This window comes from Crocuta crocuta, unplaced genomic scaffold (genome assembly GCF_008692635.1).
Source record: "Crocuta crocuta isolate KB4526 unplaced genomic scaffold, BGI_CrCroc_1.0 scaffold222, whole genome shotgun sequence".
Taxonomy (NCBI): domain Eukaryota; kingdom Metazoa; phylum Chordata; class Mammalia; order Carnivora; family Hyaenidae; genus Crocuta; species Crocuta crocuta.
In genome coordinates, this window is record NW_027528806.1 from 80,386 (window position 1) to 101,140 (window position 20,755).

General features: G+C 40.8%; 1 protein-coding gene across 2 annotated transcripts in view; it reads left to right on the top strand.

The window, feature by feature from the left end:
- Positions 1 to 14,000: 14,000 nt before the first annotated feature.
- Positions 14,001 to 20,755, top strand: part of PRLR (prolactin receptor) — a 46,051-nt gene continuing 39,296 nt past the window's right edge. For both annotated transcript variants that reach the window (XM_077755791.1, XM_077755792.1), the window contains exon 1: positions 14,001 to 14,062. The gene's annotated coding sequence lies outside the window, so the exon portion shown is untranslated. The remainder of the gene's footprint in view (positions 14,063 to 20,755) is intronic.

Consider the following 20,755-nt stretch of genomic DNA (forward strand, 5'->3'; position numbering starts at 1 on the left):
GAGGATGGAAGTTAAAGGAAGAGGAAGAAATAAAAGGAAAGAGGAAATAGGTGTTGAAGTGGGAAGAAAATATTAACCTTGCATAAAATGATCAAGACTTACATGATATCGTGATCTCTGAGTGAAGGAGTGGATATAGCCAAGGTACTGTAGTCTTTCGAGATTTTGGGGCTTCCTGAAAACCAGTTAAGCCCCAGCTTAAAGCCAGTTAAGCCCCAACTTATCTTAAAACCCATTAAGCCCCAAGTCCACGTTCGCCATGGTTGATACCTTGACTTTTGTATAAATCCTCCCCGGGCTTGTTGGACAAGAGACACAGAAAGCAGAGTTGGGGCTTGTCAGAGTGGCTCATCTCCATGGTGGCTCACCTCCATGCAGCTCAGTTAGGCATACAGGAAAACTGAGTGGAAAATAAGACTCCTGGTATCCAAAAACTGGATTGGAATTTCTATCCAAGGACACAGTTTTCCCATTGGCCTAGTTGCCTGTACAGCACGGGGAGCAAACCCAGGACACTCAAGATGAAAACTTTTTTCCCCCAGTGCCTGGATGCCAACCATAAGTTTTGGGTTCTCTCATTTGGCATCCCTGTTCTGGCCTAATTCCTGCTGTGGTGCCCACTCTTGAAATTAAAGCTGTCTGACTTTCCGCTACCATCATCCAGAAAGGAGAGGATGTGCCACCTTCTTCCCCACCCCCCCGCCAGTTTTTATCTGTAATACTTTGTATTCTTTAACAACGGCTCTGGTTCCCTTTGCAATCTGGAGCCTCAGAGGCTTTGCTCTGGGTTAGCTTTGATTTGGAAGAATGAGTCCCTGGCAGTGAGGAAAAGAAAGAGAACGTGTGGTAGGGGCCAGAAATGGAGGCAGATTTAAATGTTTGGCCTAAAAGTTGTGCTTAATAGTTGGAGGACCAATTATCCCTGGAGCTCTGATTTCCCAGTAGTCAAATACTTGACAGACAGGTTATAGGTGAGGACAAGATTAATTATTAAGCCTTTGTGGAGGTGGAGAGGGGTAGAGGGGAAATAAATACTTTCATGTTCATCACTGTTTATCCAAAATAAGTATTGTTAATAATGAGGGATGCTGAACATAAAAGAATATCTGTTATCATTTTTGCAACTAAGTAGGGAAAATAACACACTGACATTTCTTTTGAACTGCTTTATTGTGATATAATTTACATACCGTAAAGTACACCTTTTTAAAGTATACACCTCAGTGGTTTCTAGAATATTTACAGAGTTCTTTAACCACTCTAAAAGTTTAATTTGAAAACATTTCGTCACCTCAAAAAAGAACTTAGTACACATTAGCAGCAAATTCCCATTCCCCTGTCTCCCCTGCCCCCAGCCCCTACCAACCACGAATGCACTTTGTGTGTCTGCAGACTTGTCTTCTCTGGACAGTTGGTATAAATGGAATCATACTATATGAGGTCTTTGTGACCGGCTTTTTTCCCCTCGGATAATGTTCTTGAGCTTTGTCCATGTTGCAGTATATATATATCAGTACTTCATCCCCTTTGTATTGCCAAGTAATATTCTATGATTAGGATATACTACGTGTGTAACCATTCATCAATTGATGGACACCACGCTATGTATCTTAATTAAAAGAGCCAAGTGCCATGATCTCTTAAGTTGAACACCTTTTTAGCTGTAGGTAAGAGTTCATAAAACAGTTCTTGATCTTCATGTCTTGGATTTAAGGGAATTTAGTACTGAGAGGAAAAATGATTTGTATTTTCAAGTTTGTGGACAGCGAATGATTGCAGGATGGCCTAATAATAATAGTATAATAAGATCATGATATTTCTATTTTTTTCAGTGCCCCTAATAGAACAGATCTATATTTTAAAGTGTTCACCCCTACCTTCTAATAAAATAACTTTGGAATGTATGAAATCTTGCTAATGATGTGAACGCAGAATACAGCACCTGTCATTATATGTTCACCCAACAAGTTTACAGTTGAATGTGAGGTCGCCCTCCAGAACAGCCTGCCAGGGGTCTGCTGGATGCCCTCACCTGCCTGTTGTGTCCTTCTCTCTCTGTCCCTGCTATTGGCTCGGGTATGAATGACGAGGCATGGAAAAGAGGAAAGGTAGGGAGCACAGAGGGTTCCTCGTGTCTTAGGTATTGCCCTGGGATCCATATTCAGGCAGTTCTTACCCAAGGTGGCAAAACCCTTGCTGTCCATTCTTCATACATGTGGTGTAGTGGCCAGACTGAGGGCTCTGGAATTCTGGCATGGCCTTTTCCTATGTTTTGGATGCTGGGCAAGTACTTAATCTGTCTTGTTCCCATCAGCAAAGTGTAGTTCTTAATTTCTTGTTTCCTGAAGATGCTTTGAGGATTTCCATAATTCCTGGCACATAACAAATTTGTAATCAATGTTAACCGTTAATATCATTAGCATGTATTCATTACTTGCTAATTTCTAGATACTGTGCATCAAATCTCTGCAGTAATCTAAAGAGGTAGCTAACAGTATTGTCATCTAACAGATGAAGAAATTGAGATTCAAGGAACTTACGCCTTCCTCAAGGTCACATGATTAGGTGGCATAAGTCATATTTATACCTCTTTAAGTCTGGTTCAAAATTTTGTGCATATCATTGGACAGAACCACCTGTATGCAATGTATCATGCTAGCCAATATACTGTATGCAAGGACATAACCATAATAGTGCACACAAAGTTGTTTTACTAAAAATGAGTGATTGATAGAATAGGGCTACTCTGGAAAATGTCACCAAAACCCATGAGGAAAAAAACAGAAGTAAGAATCTGATATGAAGCTATTGGAACAAATATAGGGACTAAGGAACCTCAAAGGAAAGCAAATCATCTAGCTGGATGCTATGTTCTCCTCAGTCTGGGAAGCCAGTTCCCCTGGTTTATGGGACGAAAAGAAACTGCACATGACATCCTTAAGCTAAAGATTTCCATCAGCCAAGGAATTAGTCTCTTGTGCCCTTATTGACATTTCAGTCCTCAAATTAATGTTCTCATTACTGTCACCACTCACTTCCTAACAACACTTTTAAATTAGTCTTGGGAGCAAAAGAGTAAACAAAAGCAGAGCTTATGATTCTGCCAAGTTCAACTACCTTTAAAAAGCAACATCTGATAGTCAAACAAACAACTAGATTGAAAAACATAAGTGTCAGCATTGACACATGCTAATTAGTTGCTACTCCACAAGGGTTATTAGCTGTGCTGCCCCAGGATTGAAGAAGAAAACAGTTCAAGGGCCAGAGACAAATAGCATTTTGATGGTTCCCAACTGGCTGAAGTCACAGAAAAGCTAATACAGATTTTCCTCCTAACATTCCTCTCTAAACAATCTCCCTGATTATACAGTATAAAGTAGAAACAATTTTGGCTACTAATCCTAAATAATCCTAAACCGTGGATACTAAAATCAGGAAATATTTGTTCTTTTGTATTTCCAGGTGAAAAGGTGTTCTCGATTCATATTACCACAATCATAACAATCTGCTATTTTAATTTAAGAAGTATGTTCTTTCCACACGTATAGTACTAATGGCTTCAAATGCATAAAGAACCTTTTCATAAACCCTTTCATTGGGATTTAGAGATCAGGAGAGAGGTAATATTTTTTAATGGTCTTAATATTGCAATCAAGTAGGGATTTTTTTTAAAACAAATTCCTTGAGAATTCTGGATAAAGTCTTTTCATCAGTTGTAGGTTGTTTTTTATTGTCATTTTAATTAAGAGTATAACCCTCGCTTGTAGATGCTATAAGCTTGTTTAAGAAGGTGGATTTGTACTTGTGGTCCCTGAACTAAAATAAGCAGAAAGTCATTTCGTTCAGGTCCACTGCTAGTGGCTGTCTCATCCCTGCATCCAACCTATGGTTGCCCCAATCACGATGATGACCGTTGGTCAATTTGTGCAGAGTCACATTTATGCCATGGCTGTTCACTGGACTGGAATAATGAGTCTACTTCTCAGTGATCCCAATTTGGTATTGTCATGCTTGTAAAATCCAGCTCTAAACTCTACCCTTCCTTGCTAGTCAATTAAGGAGACCTCGACTTTGGTTCTTTAAATTATCAGTAATACTCTTTATTTACTTTACACTCACTCTCAAAAGCATTTGAAGTAATGTGCTTTAGATATGGCCCTGCTAAACTGTGACCTTGAGCCGGTTGTAACACTCATAAAACTTCTAACCTTTCACAGTGTTTCACTGTTACGAAGTACTTTTACACCCTTTCTCTGGTTAAAGTTATTACCCTGAGAGAATACCAGTTGACCTATATGTTTCTGGTAAAGCTAGCAGGTGGGAAACACTTTAAAAAAGAAGGGCAGTGCATAAATGCAAGGGTCTCTTTGTTAATCTACTGACAGGTAGGACTCAAGTTTCAGTATGTTGGTCCACCTTTGGCTTCAACTCTGGCCTCCAGAGAAGTTCCCATCCTAGATATTTGGCAAGAATGAGAGGCCAGAAATGCCAAGACCAGGAGGTCAGGTGGATATTCTGCCAAGGAGCCATACAAGGAACTTCCTGGAAAGAAATGAATTTGAGGAATTTGGCCTGAGTATCAGTAGCTAGAAAAGGGCTTGAGTTTTCCCAGCAGATGACTTTAGGAGTATCTAAATTCTGAATTTAGGGACTATAGACTGTAGCTTAGAATGTAAACCTACAGCTAAGAATCGCAGCATTTCAGAGTTGAAATAAGTCCCCTTACTGTTCTTACTGTCCTGATCCTAGTCACTAACCCTACTGTGGTTTCATACAGTCTCTGTTTAAAGAGTTTGTCTCCTACCAGATAGCTCACTTCATGCTTGGGACACAATAATCATTAAACAAGTATTCTTCCTCTGGAGTCCAGGTCTACTGTCTCCTAACATGACCCATTTATTTTTCTCTCCAGTAGTGGGCAAGTAGGATTTTATTGAACTCAAATCTGTTTCCATGTAATTTCCTCCAACTAGAGGATTTCTCTTCTTGTGCGTTTGGATATACTTTCTTGGGGATCGTAGCAGCCCTAAATGATTTCAGAGACAACACTTAAAGCCCCTGAGAGTCGACACATCTTCCTTTTTACTCCCAATTTCTCCTTGTCTTCTGCATCTCTTCCTTTTCCTCTGATCATCTGCTCCCAGGTCCCTTTTAGTTCCTCCAGAAATTAAGCGTGAACTCATACATAGAAGGCAAGGGTTTCCAGGAGAAAGATAAGAGGAACTTGGTTCAAGCCCTGACAAATTTCCACCTCTACAGCTTTAAAGTAAATATTACTATTTAATTGATGGAAGTGGGGGTATAATGATAGGATTGAAGTGAATATTCATTATAAATTGCAACATACTATAAAAGCTACCAAATACTTTAATGTTAAATTCTAAAAGGCCTCAACCGTCATGTAAGTCTGGCTTCTTGTTTTACACTAGAACATTAAACAGAGAAGAAAAATGACATGTCCAAGGACCACAGCAACAGTTAGAGGAAGAGCTAGAAATGAAAGCTGAATTTTCCAGCTCACAATTCTCTGCGCCTTCTACTGCCTCTCTGTTGAACAATGAAATCAATAAAAACCATCCACACATAGACCCTAAGTAGTACCCCCACGCATGTTAGATGCTCAGTAACTAATGGCTGAAGAAACATGAGTAAATGGATGAATGAATGACAGTACTTTCATTATGATGACATTTTATAGTTTCCCTACAAATGTCACTTCTATTTTTAATCATTTTTAATTAGGTCTCTGTTAAGGAGCTTGGTGCTCAACACGAACCTGGGAAGATTAAATGGGACCATGCATGCAAGTCCCTAAAAGCAGCATCTGGCAATCAATAAATGCTCCTTAATTATTAGTGTTCTCTGTTTCTAGCCATTTCTCTAAAAAGACTATGCTGATGCTATCGAGGCTCACTAATCTGAATATCACCTTGCAATCTACTAACCAAAGGAATTCTGCAACTGCAAAAGTCATGCTTCGTAGTACTACTCCCTATTGATTCCTACCCTGTACCTTTAACTAGGCCGTCCACACCTGCTCCTGGCTATTGACATCCAAAAAGACATACTTTTCTTCTCTGGGCTCGTGTTTACTCAGCCCCTGACCCGTGGGCTCTGTCCCCCATGCCCAGTCAGGACTTGCCTGTTGCACCTGACAAGATGTTTGGCTTTACCTTATTTGACTCTGGCGTTCTTGCTCCCTCTCCTTCAGTCTCCATCTCCATCATAGTTTTTGAACTTCCCTTGGTTCCCCCAAGCATCCTGGCAGCTCTGTTCCCCTTAACAAGGCCCTCTCCCTTGACCTGAATTAGTGTGTCTGTCTCTGCCTTATACATAAGTCAGATACTCTCTATTGAAGCATTTGTCATAAATATTAATTTTTAATATTTGGGGCTGGTAGGTGGATGTACACTCTTCATACTTCTGTGCTTCAGAAAAGATAAAAAGAGGTGATTTTCTTCCTTATTTTTTAATTCCATGTTTTTATTTAAATTCTAGTTAGTTAATATACAGTATAATATTATTTTCAAGTGCAGAATTGAATGATTTATCACTTACATAAAACACCCAGCACTCATCACAAGTACCCTCCTTAATACCCATCACCTATTTAACAAATCCTCTTCATCCAGCAACCCTCAGTTTGTTCTCTATAGTTAATAGTCTGTTTCTTGGTCTTTGTCTCTTTTCTCTCCCCCTTTGTGGTTTGTTTTTTTTTCTTAAATGCTTTTGTTTTTTTAAATCATGTGGTATTTGCCTTTCTCTGACTAACTTATTTCAGTTGGCATAATACTCTCTAGCTCCAACCACATTGTTACACAGTGCAAGCTTTCATTCTTTTCATGACTGAGTAATATTCCATTTATATATATACCACATCATTTTTAGCCATTCATCGATTAATGGACATTTTGGCTCTTTCCATAATTTGACTGATGTTGATACTGCTGCTGTGAACATTAGGGTACATGTATCCCTTTGAATTGATAGTTTTGTATTCTTTGGGTAAATCCCTAATAGTGCAATTGTTGGATTATAGGATAGTTCTATTTTTAACTTTTTGAGGAACCTCCATACTGTTTTCCACAGCAGCTGCACCAGTTTGCATTCCCACCAACAGTGCAAGAGGGTTCCCCTTTCTCCGCATCCTCGCCAACATCTGTTGTTTCTTATGTTGTTGATTTTAGCCATTCTGACATGTGTGAGCTGATATCTCATTGTAGTTTTGATTTGTATTTCTATGATGATGCATGGTATTGAGCATCTTTTCGTGTGTCTGTTGTCCATCTGTATGTCTTCTGTGGAAAAATGTCTATTGCCCATTTTTTAACTGGATTATTTTTCTTCATTTTTTTGTATTAACTGAACTAGCTCTTTCCACTTCTTTCCATATGTTGCCTCTGGTCTCCCATTTTAATAGTGCTCAGGTTTGACTTGCCCTTGAAGAATGACTCTTGAGTGCTTTATTGAGTTATTTTCCTTTTGAAGGCTTTATACATCTATCACACACATGTGTAAACACTGCCGTACATGATCTGTATCAGTTGCCAGAATTCTTGAAGCTTTCTTCTTAATCTAAATGTATCTGACAATTTATCAAGACTCAAGTCTGAACTTGGGGTAATGTCAGTAAACAAGAAAGAGCCTTGGTAAATTCACCAATTGACATTATCCCTGAAGTTCTGGTGTAGATGATACTTATTTACTATCTTTTTAATTTCTGTGCCTTCTGATGAATTACCATATAATATCTTTTCATTTAATAGTCCATCTACTCCTACTAAATCCCAGCCAGAATGTAAGTTCCTTCAGAGCATGGACTTGATCTGTTTATATTCACAGCTCTATCTTCAGAACCTAAAACACTGTGCTTGGCAAATAGCAGGCAACCAATAAATGTTTGTTGAATAATGAGTGGATGAATGAATGAATGAGAAGCAGAGTGGAATTTTGGTTGGATCACAGCCTTAGGCATTAAAGAAATTCCTGTTCAAGTTTGGTGATGCTACTTTCCAGCTATGAGACTTCTCTGAATTTCAATTTCTTCATCAATAAAATAGGGATGGTAATGTTACCTACCTCATAGGTTTTAGGGAAGAATTAAATAAGAGAATGCATATTTTTTTAAAATTTATTTATTTAAATTCAAGTTACTTAACATACTGTGTAGTATTGGTTTCAGGAGTAGAATCCATAGTTTAGTGATTCATCACTTCCATATAACACCCAGTGCTCATCCTAACAAGTGCCCTCATCAATGCCCATCACCCATTTAGCTCAGCCCCCACCCACCTTCCCTCCAGCAACCCTCAGTTTGTTCTCCGTACTTAAGAGTCTACAATGGTTAGCCTCCCTCTCTGTTTTTATCTTGTTTTTCCTTCCCTTCCCCTGTGTTCATCTGTTCTGTTTTTTTTTTAAAGTTTATTTATTTATGTTGAAAGAGACAGAGCTAGTACAAGCGGGGGAGGGGCAGAGAGAGAGTGAGAAAGAGAATCCCAAGCAGGCTCAATGCTGCCAGGGCAGAGCCACGAGACCATGGTCTGAGCTGAAACCAAGAGTAGGACACTTAACTGACGAAGCCACCCAAGCACCCCCATCTGTTGTGTATCTTAAATTACATATATGAATGAAATGTGATATTTATCTTTCCCTAACTGACTTACTTCGTTTAGCATAATACACTGTAGTTCCATCCACATGGTTGCAAATGGCAAGATTTTATTTTTTTGATGGCTGAGTAATATTTCATATATATACCACATCTTCTTTATCCATTCATCAGTTGATGGACATTTGGGATCTTTCCATGATTTGGCTGATGTTGATAACATTGGGGTGCATGTGTCCCTTCAAATCAGCATTTTTACATCCTTTGTACTGTAATTCTGGGTCATAAGGAAGAAGGTATTTGCAAATGACCTATTGGATAAAAAGTTAGTATCCAAAATCTATAAAGAACTTACCAAAACTCAACACTCCCCCCAAAAAATAATCCAGTGAAGAAATGAGCAGAAGACATGAATAGACAGATTTCCAAAGACATACAGATAGTTAGCAGACAGATGACAAGATGCTCAACATCACTCATTATCAGAGAAATACAAATTAAAAACACAATGAGATACCACCTCACACTTGTCAGAATAACTAAAATCAACAACTCAGGAAACAATAGATGTTGGCAAGAATGCAGAGAAAGAGGAACACTTTTGCATTGTTGATGGGAATGTAAAGTGCTGCAGCCACTCTGGAAAACAGTATGGGGTTTCCTCAAAAATTAAAGAGAGAGAGAGAGAACGCTTATTAAAATTTTTAGCCCAGTAGCTGCCATATTTTTAGAACTCGATAAATGTTGACTAATACCTCTATTCTTTTCAGGGATAGTCCTCTAATGTTGAAGCTTATTAGAGATAATTGAACTAATTTAATGACTGGAGTTATGACTGTACAGAAGACAAATTAGCTTCATTAATCTGTCAGCAAGAGTTTACTTACAGAGTCACGTTGACAAAACATGTATCAGTCACACCTACCACGTTTAAAACATTATACTAGGATTTGAGAAGGGGGCAAGATGCAAGAATGAATATGACATAGTCTCTTTCCTCTAGGAACATAAAATCTAGAGGACCCACTATGTGTGCTGTACTATGCTATGTATATAAGAATATGAGGCACTGTTGCCTCCCACATCATCTGTCTTTTTGTGCTTTGTAGAAAATTATTCTCTAACACTTAGCCTTTCTTTTAAACCCTTACAATGAGCAACACACTCCTCATGAAACATAACACTCTACTTGGAAATGGTAGTCACCATTAGAAAGATTTTCCTTGAAATTAACACAAGTCTGCCTTTCTCTGGGACGCCTGGATGGCTGACTTAGCTCCTGACTTAGCTCAGGTAATGATCTTGCAGTACGTGATGTGGAGCCCCACATTGGGCTCTATGACAACAGCTTGGAGCCTAGAATGGAGCCTGCTTCAGATTCTGTGTCTCCCTCTCTCTATGCCCCTCCCCTACTTGCATTCTGTCTCTCTCAAAAATGAACATTTTTAAAATTTTTTAAATCTTAAAAAAAAAAACACCTGCCTTTCTGTGATTTCTATACATTGATCCAACTTCTGCCTTCTGGACATACCCAGAATTTTTTTTTCCTTATACATCAGAGGTTAACTAAGTAAGGCCTACAGGCAGATCCAGCTACTCATTTACTTTTGTAAATAAAGTTTGTTGGAACACAGCCAAGCCCATTCATTTACCTGTTGTCAGTGGCTGCTTTTGCACAATAGCAGACGAGTTGCAACAGAGAACTTATGGCCTACAAAGTCAAAGATATTTATTACCAGACCCTTGAATAAAAAGTTTTTGATCTCTGCTGTATATTCCAGGCCTTGAAACACTAACAATTAATATGTGTCCACTTAAAGTGGGAAGCCTAGAATTTCTAGATCTAGCATAGCCTAGATCTCTGGATGGGAGCTAATGGAGGCAGAACTAAGGCTCAATATCACCTTCCTTGTCCTGGACACTGTACTTCTAATTATGTGGCCAGAGATTAGGTTGGCCTTTGACTGACCCATAATACCAGAGTGTATAAAGGACTACAATCTCTGAGATTATTTTCTCCAAGAGCTTCCGTTAAGTTATACATCCTACCTTGCAATGATGTAGTTTAGTGTTAGAAACCATGTACAAAACTTTACATCTTTCCAGCCTGTCCAGAGAAATCAGTAAACAATTTAGCATATATTAAAAAGCTGTGTTGGTCAGGGTCAGACATGAAGAAGATGTTCTACTCAAGCTAGGATTTTTAAGAGAATATAATAAAGAGACCGTTGACATACCTGTGGGCTTGCAAAAACAAGGGAACTTGTCACCACCATTTCTCTATAAAGGGAAATGGGGAGGAGGGATTCTTCTGGGACTCATGATAACTAGAGTCACGGAAGAAGGACTGGAGCTGTTAGAGACACAGTCACTGCCAGAACGAAGCTACGAGGAAGGCAGGGAGGGAGGGAAATATTTCCCTGATGTGCTCTTCTCCCACTCTCTGCCGCCATGAATGGAGCCCAACCTGAAGCTAAAGGGCAAGAGAGCCGCTCAAGCCACCCCCCACAGGGCACAGAGCAAGACCATGTAGATGCAGACGTTTGGGCAGAGAATGACAAAAGCTAAATGATGTGCTGGGCATTTAATAAATGCTGAATAAACAAACAGATGAATGAATGAAGTGAGCCCGTGGTCTGTTGTTCAATTAATGTTTGTTGAACTGCAGAAATAAGTGGGAGGACTGTGATCTCCCTTATGGCCTCTTGCCCCAGAACCATCAATGGTACTGGTTGGCGTTCTAGACTTTCTATTCCCAATGGAGTCCTCGTCCTGTGCTCCATTCCCTTTGCACCTCCCCTAGCTTCAGCTGACCATTAGGGTTTCCTACAAGAGTGTACAAAAAGTCTAGATTCTTCTGAACAGAGCTAGGACATTATCAAAGAGAGGGCTATAAGTCCTGAAATTATTCTCAGAATCTTAAATGTATTCTAGAATGTTTAGAGTTTTAAAAATGAAGACCAGGGGTGCCTGACTGGCTCACCTGGTAGGGCATGAAACTCTTGATCACACGGTTATAAGTTCAAACCCCATATTTTGTACAAAGATTACTTAAAAATAAAATCCTAAAAAAAGAAAAAGAAAAAGAAAAATTCAGCATCACTACACTACATGGAGAGAAACTGGTGGCTTTTGAGAAAGCTACCCCAGACATTTGTGTTACAGGCTCTGGATTCACCAGACACCTCATTATCAAGTGCCTTAGGGCTGGCTGTTTGATGTTCAAGTGGTCTTCATCACATCATAGGCTTTTATTGCAAAGATGTCTGGGCTCTCCATTCATTTTGCTAGTATCAGTAATGTGGAGATAGTGGGGTGTGTGTGAGAAAGAGAGATCCTCAGTGGCCTGCTTGTTGCCTCCTCCAACAGTTGAATCAGCGTGGAGAGTATTCATCTTAATTCCTCAAAGGATATTCATTCCTAAGGGTTCTGAATTTTGAAGACACAAAAGTTATTTGAAGACATTATTTGGTCTGCTACTCTAGCTAGATGGTTTTAGCATGGAATATGCAAGACAAAATTGAGCACTAAATTAGGAATTGCTGTCCATACACCAAAGCAAATTTTCAAAAGTTAACTGCTGCAAACGTATAACTCACAACAATAGCCAAAACATGGAAAGAGCCTAAGTGTCCATCAACCGACGAATGGATCAAGATGTGGTTTATCTATACCATGGAATACTACATGGCAATGAGAAACAATGAAATCTGGCCATGTGTAGCAACATGGATGGACCTTGAAGGTGTTATGCTGAGCGAAATAAGTCAGGCAGAGAAGAACAAATATCATATGTTTGCACGTATAGGAGGATTAGGAGGAACTTAACTGAGGAACAAGGGGGAAAAGAAGGGGAGAAATGGTGGGAGAAAGGGAGAGAGGCAAACCATGAGAGACTCTTGAATGCTGACAAAAACTGAGAACTGATGGATGTAGGGGGGAGGGGGGATGGGCATGGAGGAGGGCACTTGTGGGGATGAGCACTGGGTGTTGTGTGGAAACTAATTTGACAATAAACTATTTGTAAAAAAAAAAAAAGTTAACTGCTGACATGTATGGGCTAATTTTGTACCCAAGTCCTGAAATCATTTTTGTTCTCACAGTGTTACAACTAGCAGTTTTTACCTTGTGCCTCACAGACTGAGGCCAGTCAGTTCCTAGAGTTTAAAATGTCCTATAAAAAACCCAGGGCCAGATATATTGGAAGGAGCAAGGTGGGAACCACAATGGGCATAGTCTAAGTGGGACAAGCCATACCTGACAGCCCAATGATCAACCTTATCGTCACCAAAAGTTAGTCACACATTGAAAAGCATTCTTCTGCCAATGCTCCCGTGTTTCATGAAATAGAATCAAACCTGAGCTTCCGCTTGGTGTGGCCAAATGCTCAAAGTCATCCAATGATGTGATGGGATTTGTCAATAAATTTTATTCAAGGTCTCTAGGACCAGATTTCATAAAATCTATGCCAATTACGATGACTGTCAAAGTTTGTGTAAGATCTACAGATTTGATAGTAGTGCCATATCAATGTTCATTTTCTGATTTTAATCATTATACTGTTAACGTAAGAGAATACCATTATTCTTGGGAAAACACACTGACATATTTAGGAGTTAAGTGGCACCATGACTGAGGCGCCTGGGAGGCTCATTTGGTCAAGTGTCCAACTCTTGATTTCAGCTCAGGTCATGATCTCACAGTTCATGGGTTTGAGCCCCACATTGGGCTCTGTGCTGATGGCAGAGAGCCTGCTTGGGATTCTCTCTCTCTGCCCTGCTGTCTCTCTCTCAAAATAAATAACTTTTAAAAGTGTTTTTGGGGTGCCTGGGTGGCTTAGTTGGTTAAGCGTCCGGCTTTCGCTTAGGTCATGATCTCACGGTTCGTGGGTTCGAGCCCCGCATCGGGCTCTGTGCTGATTGCCAGCTCAGAGCCTGGAGCCTGTTTCAGTCTGTGACTCCCTCTCTCTCTGACCCTCCCCTGCTCACGCTGTCTCTCTCTCTGTCCCCTAGAAATAAATAACATTAAAAAAAAAGAATCATAAAAAAAATAAAAAATAAAAGTGTTTTCATCTAATCAAGTGATTCAGGAAAAGATAATAATTTGTGTATGCGGAGAAGAAAGAATGATGAATTAAATGTGATAAACTAACAGGGCATCTGAGTGAAAGGTTTATAAGCTTTTATTTTTTTATGATTTTTGCAACTTTTCTGTAAGTTTGAAATGACTCCATAATAAAGTTACCAAAGAACGAATGACAAAAGCCTAGGGCTGTCATCGGCCTGTTCCAGAAGTGCAGTGATGGTGGTCAAGCTGGAGCTGCAGAATGAGTCAGAAATGATGTCTCCTCTTCTGTCATCCTTAAACTAAGATGACTCACTTTCTTTTTCAGCTGAAGAACTCTTCTATTCATGGAGGCGAACACTAAGGAAGCTTTCCAAATGAACCCTGAAGGTAAGGAGAACTTGATCACGTGTCCTTCCATCACATCACCCACCGGAGTGTTGTCCGCATCACCCAGGGCAGGGCCTCACCTGTCTTGGCTCACAGAGGAAATAATCTCAAAGCAGTCCTTGTCTGCATGGTCTCATTCTGCTATTCTCAAAGACACTTTCAATCTTCTGAGCCTGACCTTTTTCTAAAGGGAAATACCAAAGCTATTAATAGCTGATATCTTTTATGAGAGATTTTTATTTCTTTTTATGCTTTTCTGTACTTGAGATATTTTCAATAATGACTGTGTTGCTTTCAAAAATCAAGAAAAGACATACTATTCTTATTTTCCCAAGCAGCTCTACATAAATTCCTCCCATAGCTTTCTGTGCCCCTCTCTGCCCCCTGAAACTGTCACTGCTGCAGGTCTCCTCCCTCCTGCCCCAATGACAGACCTCATGGAAAGACTCATATGTGACAGGCCCTGGATATTCTCCATCTACCATTAGCAAAGGAAATCATTTCATGGCCCAATCGCCATAATCTCACAAGCTATTGGATGCCTCTCCCCGCCTACAATATCCTATTACCATTTTGCCATCAGACTTGGGTAGAAGTATTTAACTCAGATTTTCCCTCTTCATCTCAATTCAGATACCATGGCACCTATTTCCTGAGATTTCCTGAGGCCACCCCAGGATATTTACTAGTTTTCCAACATTGAAAAAGTGATAGCCCTTTGAGGGTCATATAACACTTCACAGTCAAGAACCAAGCCTGAGCTTTCCATTTGTGTCAGAAGCTCTCAACTTGAGCACTGTTGACCTTCTGAACCAGCTAATTCTTTGTCATGGAGGCTGTTCTCTTCATCCCTGGGATCTTAGCAGCTTCCCAAACCTCTCGCTGCCAGTAGGATACCACCCTCACCCTACTTGTAACAATCAACAGTGTCCCCAGACATTCCCTAAGGTTCCAGGGAGGACAAAATTTCCCCTCAGTAATGATAATACAATAATACTTGTAGACATTGCCAAATCTCCCCTGGATAGTTGGGGGGGGGGGGGGAGGGAAGCACAATCTACCCCATTGAGAACCACCACTGTACGGGTTACCTCAGCCCAGCAAGAACTTCTGTTTTTCATGAAAATGGACGGAAATTTATAGTATTTGGAGTAAAATCAGCAAGGACTTGCAGAAGGGCTGCCATAAGTTGTCAGGATGATCTGACACAACAGGACCCTATGACATAATGTACCCTGCCCAGGAGTATTTGGTGATACTGCAGCTGATGAATCAACCTAGCCTGACAACCAGCCTCTATGAGTTTCTCCTCTCTGGGTTTCTGCCCCTCGATGCCAAATGTCTCATAAGATTTATCTGAATGAAACACAAGCAAAGGAGAACAGGGTAGTGCTGAATACTGTGCATTGTCCTTCCATTCACAAGGGCAAAGAGGTCCAGAAAAAGCACTGTGTAGTCTGAACTGTGTTGCAAAGCACCAGGAATTTGGCTGCTATTTTTTATTTTATGGACCACATTAATGCACTTACGACTTGGGACTTGGTCTCCAGTGATTTCATAAATTTTGATATTTTTCGACCAGTAGGAACCCATTCTTGGCATTGGTTTGAGTGAAAATCCCGTTTTCCATTCCTCAAAGAGTGTAGAGCAAGTGACGCTGTGGCCACAGATTTAACTGTGGTACCAATTGACGAACCAAGGCCCCAAGAATAAATCCCAAAGTGCTAGGATTGGTATAAACTCTTTCTGCTCATCTCCAAGCATGTATCTTTTTCCCTGGTTATTCTCGCTCCCCCGCACCCACCTCTCTTTATCCTCCACCCTTTACCCAACTGAGTGTTTGGTTTGAAAGGCTACCTCTGCTACCCATGAGTATCTGTGAAAACACAGGCAAGAATCTAAGAACAGTCACATAGTTGTCCAAGAGAAACAGAAATACAGCTCAGTTTCAGAGTGAGAAGAATGTCCGGAAAGCAATGTTCCTAAGGGAATCCAGGGAGAAACACCTCTCTAAAAGCGAAATTGCTATTCCTGGTCAGGATTCCACCAAAGGTGCCACTGCCCATCTTGTGGCCTTTAATCTGGTTTTTGGTCTCTTAATTATTAACCCTTCAGTCTTGGTCCAATGTGATCCCTCCCTAACAAGCTCTCCCTGGCACCTCCTCCCAAGGGTGGAACAGAACACCGCTCTGACGGGCACACCAAGTTCTTTTGCAAGAGCTTGGCATCCTCTGGACTCTTCTCATTCCATCTCTCCCACATCCAGCCTTTTTCCAAGCTCCCATCTGCACAATTCTGACCTTAACTTTTTCTAGACTGTAAGAAGCTGAGAGGAGCTTAGAAGCATCCCAGGGCACTGGGAAGGATGTGCCCTCCACCGACTGTGCTTTGAAGTGCGCCTACAACTTTGTGTCTATAATCTTCTCACCTGCCATGCTTGCCTGCAGAGTCCTTCAAATTCTTATCATTTGAACCTCTTTGACTAAAGTATGGTATTACTCAAAACTTTGCACTGACCTAGAAGGATATGTATAAGGATTTGTTTATCACTTTGGCTTATTGGTACTTCATTAGGATGAGGGCCTTGGAATTCAGACACAGGACAGGTTCATTTGATTGCTGCAGAGAGATTGCAGTGGTGGAGGTATTGAACTCCAGACCTACACTGTCTGGTACACTAGCCATTAGCCACATGCGGCAATTTACATGTAAATTCATTGAAAATAACTTTTAAAACTCCGTTCCTCAGTCACACTGGCTACATTTCAAATGCTCAATAGCCACATACTCCTCTAGCCTGAGGCTCTTACTGGCAATGGGGAGTTCTGGAAAAGGGGTTCTGGAGAAGAAGCCTAAAATCACCAGTTGTGTAGGGAGAAATAGAAAAGAGTACAAGGAACAAAATTCCAAAGGGAAAGTGAAAGTGGGCCAACGGCAAAGTGGATATCCTTTGCCAAGGGCCTAAACCTAACCAAACAGGCATCTACTCCATCACAAAGCTCTCTATGTTGACACTTGCAAATAAAGGAAGCCCTGGGGTCAGCTTTGGATCTTGCTTCCTCCATTATATGGTCCCTGGGTTCTGTGAGCTCCTTTTAAAGCAAGATACCCTATTCCAAATGCTGAGCTTGAGAGGGCTCAATGCATCACTCACACACATAGAAGTCACTGGGATCCCAGACAGAGGGAAATCAGCACCCCAGTAGCATAAGGCATCCCATCAGTATCCAATGGTCCACTGAGAACTGGGACTTCCAAATCAAAAGACATACAGGGGAAAAGAAGTAACTTCTTCATCAGGAATTAGACCTCCATAGAGTCTGGGGGACAGGTGGATCCAAGCAGTGAAGGGCCACATTTCATCGATTGGTAAGTGGCAGAAGCAGCTCAGGAAACTATCCTCCCACTCTATCTGTGGCTTGTGTCACCCTCGCAGGTGATGGGGCTTATCATGCACCTGTCCAGATCCCTACCTGTGTCTGCCCCAAACGGTGTGACTTCGTCTTAGATCATGACTCCAATTCACATCCAAGCCCAAGTCAACAGCAGAGCCCCTGGCATCCTCATGGACTCTTCATTGGCGGTGACCCATGCAAGCTGCCAAGCAGGAGGGCAAGGTGGACTTGTGGCTAGAATGAGAACACTGATGTGATTTTCTCAGAAGATCCTTCTACACAAATGCTGATATCCAGAAAATGGCAAAAGGGAATGGCATTCAGGGCAACCCCTGCACCAGGCTTCTTGAATCTGTTTTTCTGTGCATAAGACACAGGAAAATACTGCTTTCCTAGCTCCCAAAACTCGGAGTCTGCTGTGGGAAACATGTCGGTGGCTTTGGTTTGCTAGAAAAAGATCTAGAAAAGTGAATCAGATTAATCCATTTATTGGACTTTCAATAGTTTGGGCTAAATATTTATGACTTATTCTTAGATTTGAAAGAATTTCTCACTGTGTGGGAGCCATTTACATACATGGCCAAATGGCAGATCAGATTCTATATTTTCCTTTGACATAGTGTGTACATAAACAAATATATTTGCAGAGTAATTATTGGACTTTGGCTTCAGGTGAGCTCTAGTACTAAATTAGCCATTGACCAGAGAACTAGAAAGCAAAGATTGAAAAGATAATCAAATAGATGAAGCAACAACGAGGATAGTAACAAAATTAAATCATTACTTTAAATGTGCCCAATAAAGCAATACCCCTACCAGCATACTACTTTATTCCTTCCCTTTAACAGCAACACCCATATACTTTTCTTTTTTTAGCACAAATGTTTACAATCATCTTTATTTCTTTATTAATTTTTTAATTTACATCCAAGTTAGCTAGCATATAGTGCAACAATGATTTCAGGAGTAGATTCTTTAATGCCCTTCACCAATTTTGCCCATCCCCCCCCACAACCCTTCCAGTAACCCTCTGTTTGTTCTCCATATTTAAGACTCTTTTATGTTTTTTGTCCCCCTCCCTGTTTTTATATTCTTTTTGCTTCCCTTCCCTTATGTTCATCTGTTTTGTATCTTAAAGTCCTCATATGAGTGAAGTTATATGATATTTGTCTTTCTCCGACTGACTAATTTCGCTTAGCATGATACCCTCTAGTTGCATCCATGTAGTTGCGAATGGCAAGATTTCATTCTTTTTTATTGCTGAGTAATACCCCACTCATTAGGGTGCATGTGTCCCTTTGAAACAGCACACCTGTAATCCCTTGGATAAATACCTAATAGTGCAATTGCTGGATCGTAGGGGAGTTCTACTTTTAATTTTTTTAGGAATCTCCATACTGTTTTCCAGAATGGCTGTACCAGTTTTCACTCCCACCAGTAGTGCAAAAGAGCTCCTCTTTCTCCGCATCCTCACCAACATCTGTTGTTGCCTGACTTGTTGATTTTAGCCATTTTGATGGGTGTGAGGTGGTATCTCATAGTGGTCTTAATATGTATTTCCCTGATGATGAGTAATGTTGAGCATCATTTCATGTGTACGTTGGCCATCTAGATGTCTTTTTTGGAGAGATGTCTGTTCATGTCTTATCCCATTTCTTCACTGGATTATTTGTTTTTTTGGGGGTGTTGAGTTTGATAAGTTCTTTATAGATTTTGGATACCATCCTTTATCTGATATGTCGTTTGCAAATATCTTCTCCCATTCTGTCAATTGCCTTTTAGTTTTGTTGATTGTTTCCTTAGCTGTGCAGAAGTTTTTTATTTTGATGAGATCCCAATAGTTCATGTTTGCTTTTGTTTCCCTTGCGTCTGAAGACGTGTTGAGTAAGAAGTTGCTGTAGCCATATAGTTCTTAATATCCACCTGGCTCACGTCTAAGCCACAGAGTTGAAAACATACTCATATCTTCAATTAGACCATTGAACTCTACGTGTAAACTTTGATGAAATGTTCCCAAGACCAGATGCCTGGTTAAAAGTGGATTAAACAGTGGGCATGTAACACCAAGAATTCCTGAGAAAACCAATTCAAGATTTGATTAGCAATTCACAATATCTCCGGGAACCCAGACTCTTTCCTTTGGGGGAGTCTTCTCCTTCCTGCTCTCTCTTTTTACCAGGGAGGAAAATCTTTTCCAGAAGATCCCAGAAGACTTCTGCTATGACTTAATGGCCAGAACTGGGTGGGAAAATCACTCCTGAACTAAGATGAAGGGGAAATGAGATTACAGGATAGCCTTAGACTGATACCTCCTCATCCTCTGGGACTGGACAGCTGCCAGCTGACAAAACTGAGCCCTGTGAACAAAAGCAAAGGGGAAAATGTAACCAGCAGTGTCTGCCATGCGCTTCCATGTATTTACACCATGAAAGGACAGTTATACCCAGAGCTGTGGATAGGAAAGAGGGGCTTTCTACCCCTCATCCCTGAAGTAGCCTCCACTGAGAAGCTCCTTAGCTTCTCCACCAGGTCAAATCTGCCCAAGGCACCTGCAGAACTCCCTCAATACTCGTATAAGTTATATGAAAATGTTTTACTAGCTTCTCTCCACTACCAGACGATTAGTACTAAGGGGTTGTTTGAGCAAAACTCTATATTCTCAGGGCCCTGCCCATGCCTGTTGCACTATCGATGCTTAGTTTTGTTGAAAGATGGATTGATGAGTGGATGGGTGGATGGATAGATGTATGGGTGAGTGTTTCACCTCTGTGCTTCAGAGAAGTGGAGAGAATTCTTAAAAACAAGGAAGCAGGCTGTGGGACATCAAGAACTATTGTGGGGCGCCTCGGTGACTCAGTCAATTTGAGGAACCGACTCTTGATATTGGCTCAGGTCATGATCCCAGGGTTGTTGTGAGACAGAGCCCCACATGGGGTTCTGTAGTGAACATGGAGCCTGTTTGGGATTCTCTCTCTCTCTCTCTCTCTCTCGCTCTCGCTCTCGCTCTCTCTCTCTCTGCCCCTCTCCCACTCACACATGCATGAGTACAGTTTATCTTGCGCGTGATTGTGCGCACGCTCGCTCTCTTTCTCTCTCTCAAAAATAAATAAATAAACATTTTTTAAAAGTTAAAAGAAAAGAACTATTGCACTCACTCTTTACTGTTTGGCGGGAGATGGGGCTCATGCTCAGTCACTTACATTGAGTGACACAGGGAGGTTTACTGTCAGCAGCTGCTGAAATTTTTGCCACAATGCAAATAAGCCATTTCTGTAGTCTCCAAGTGGGGACCTTTTCC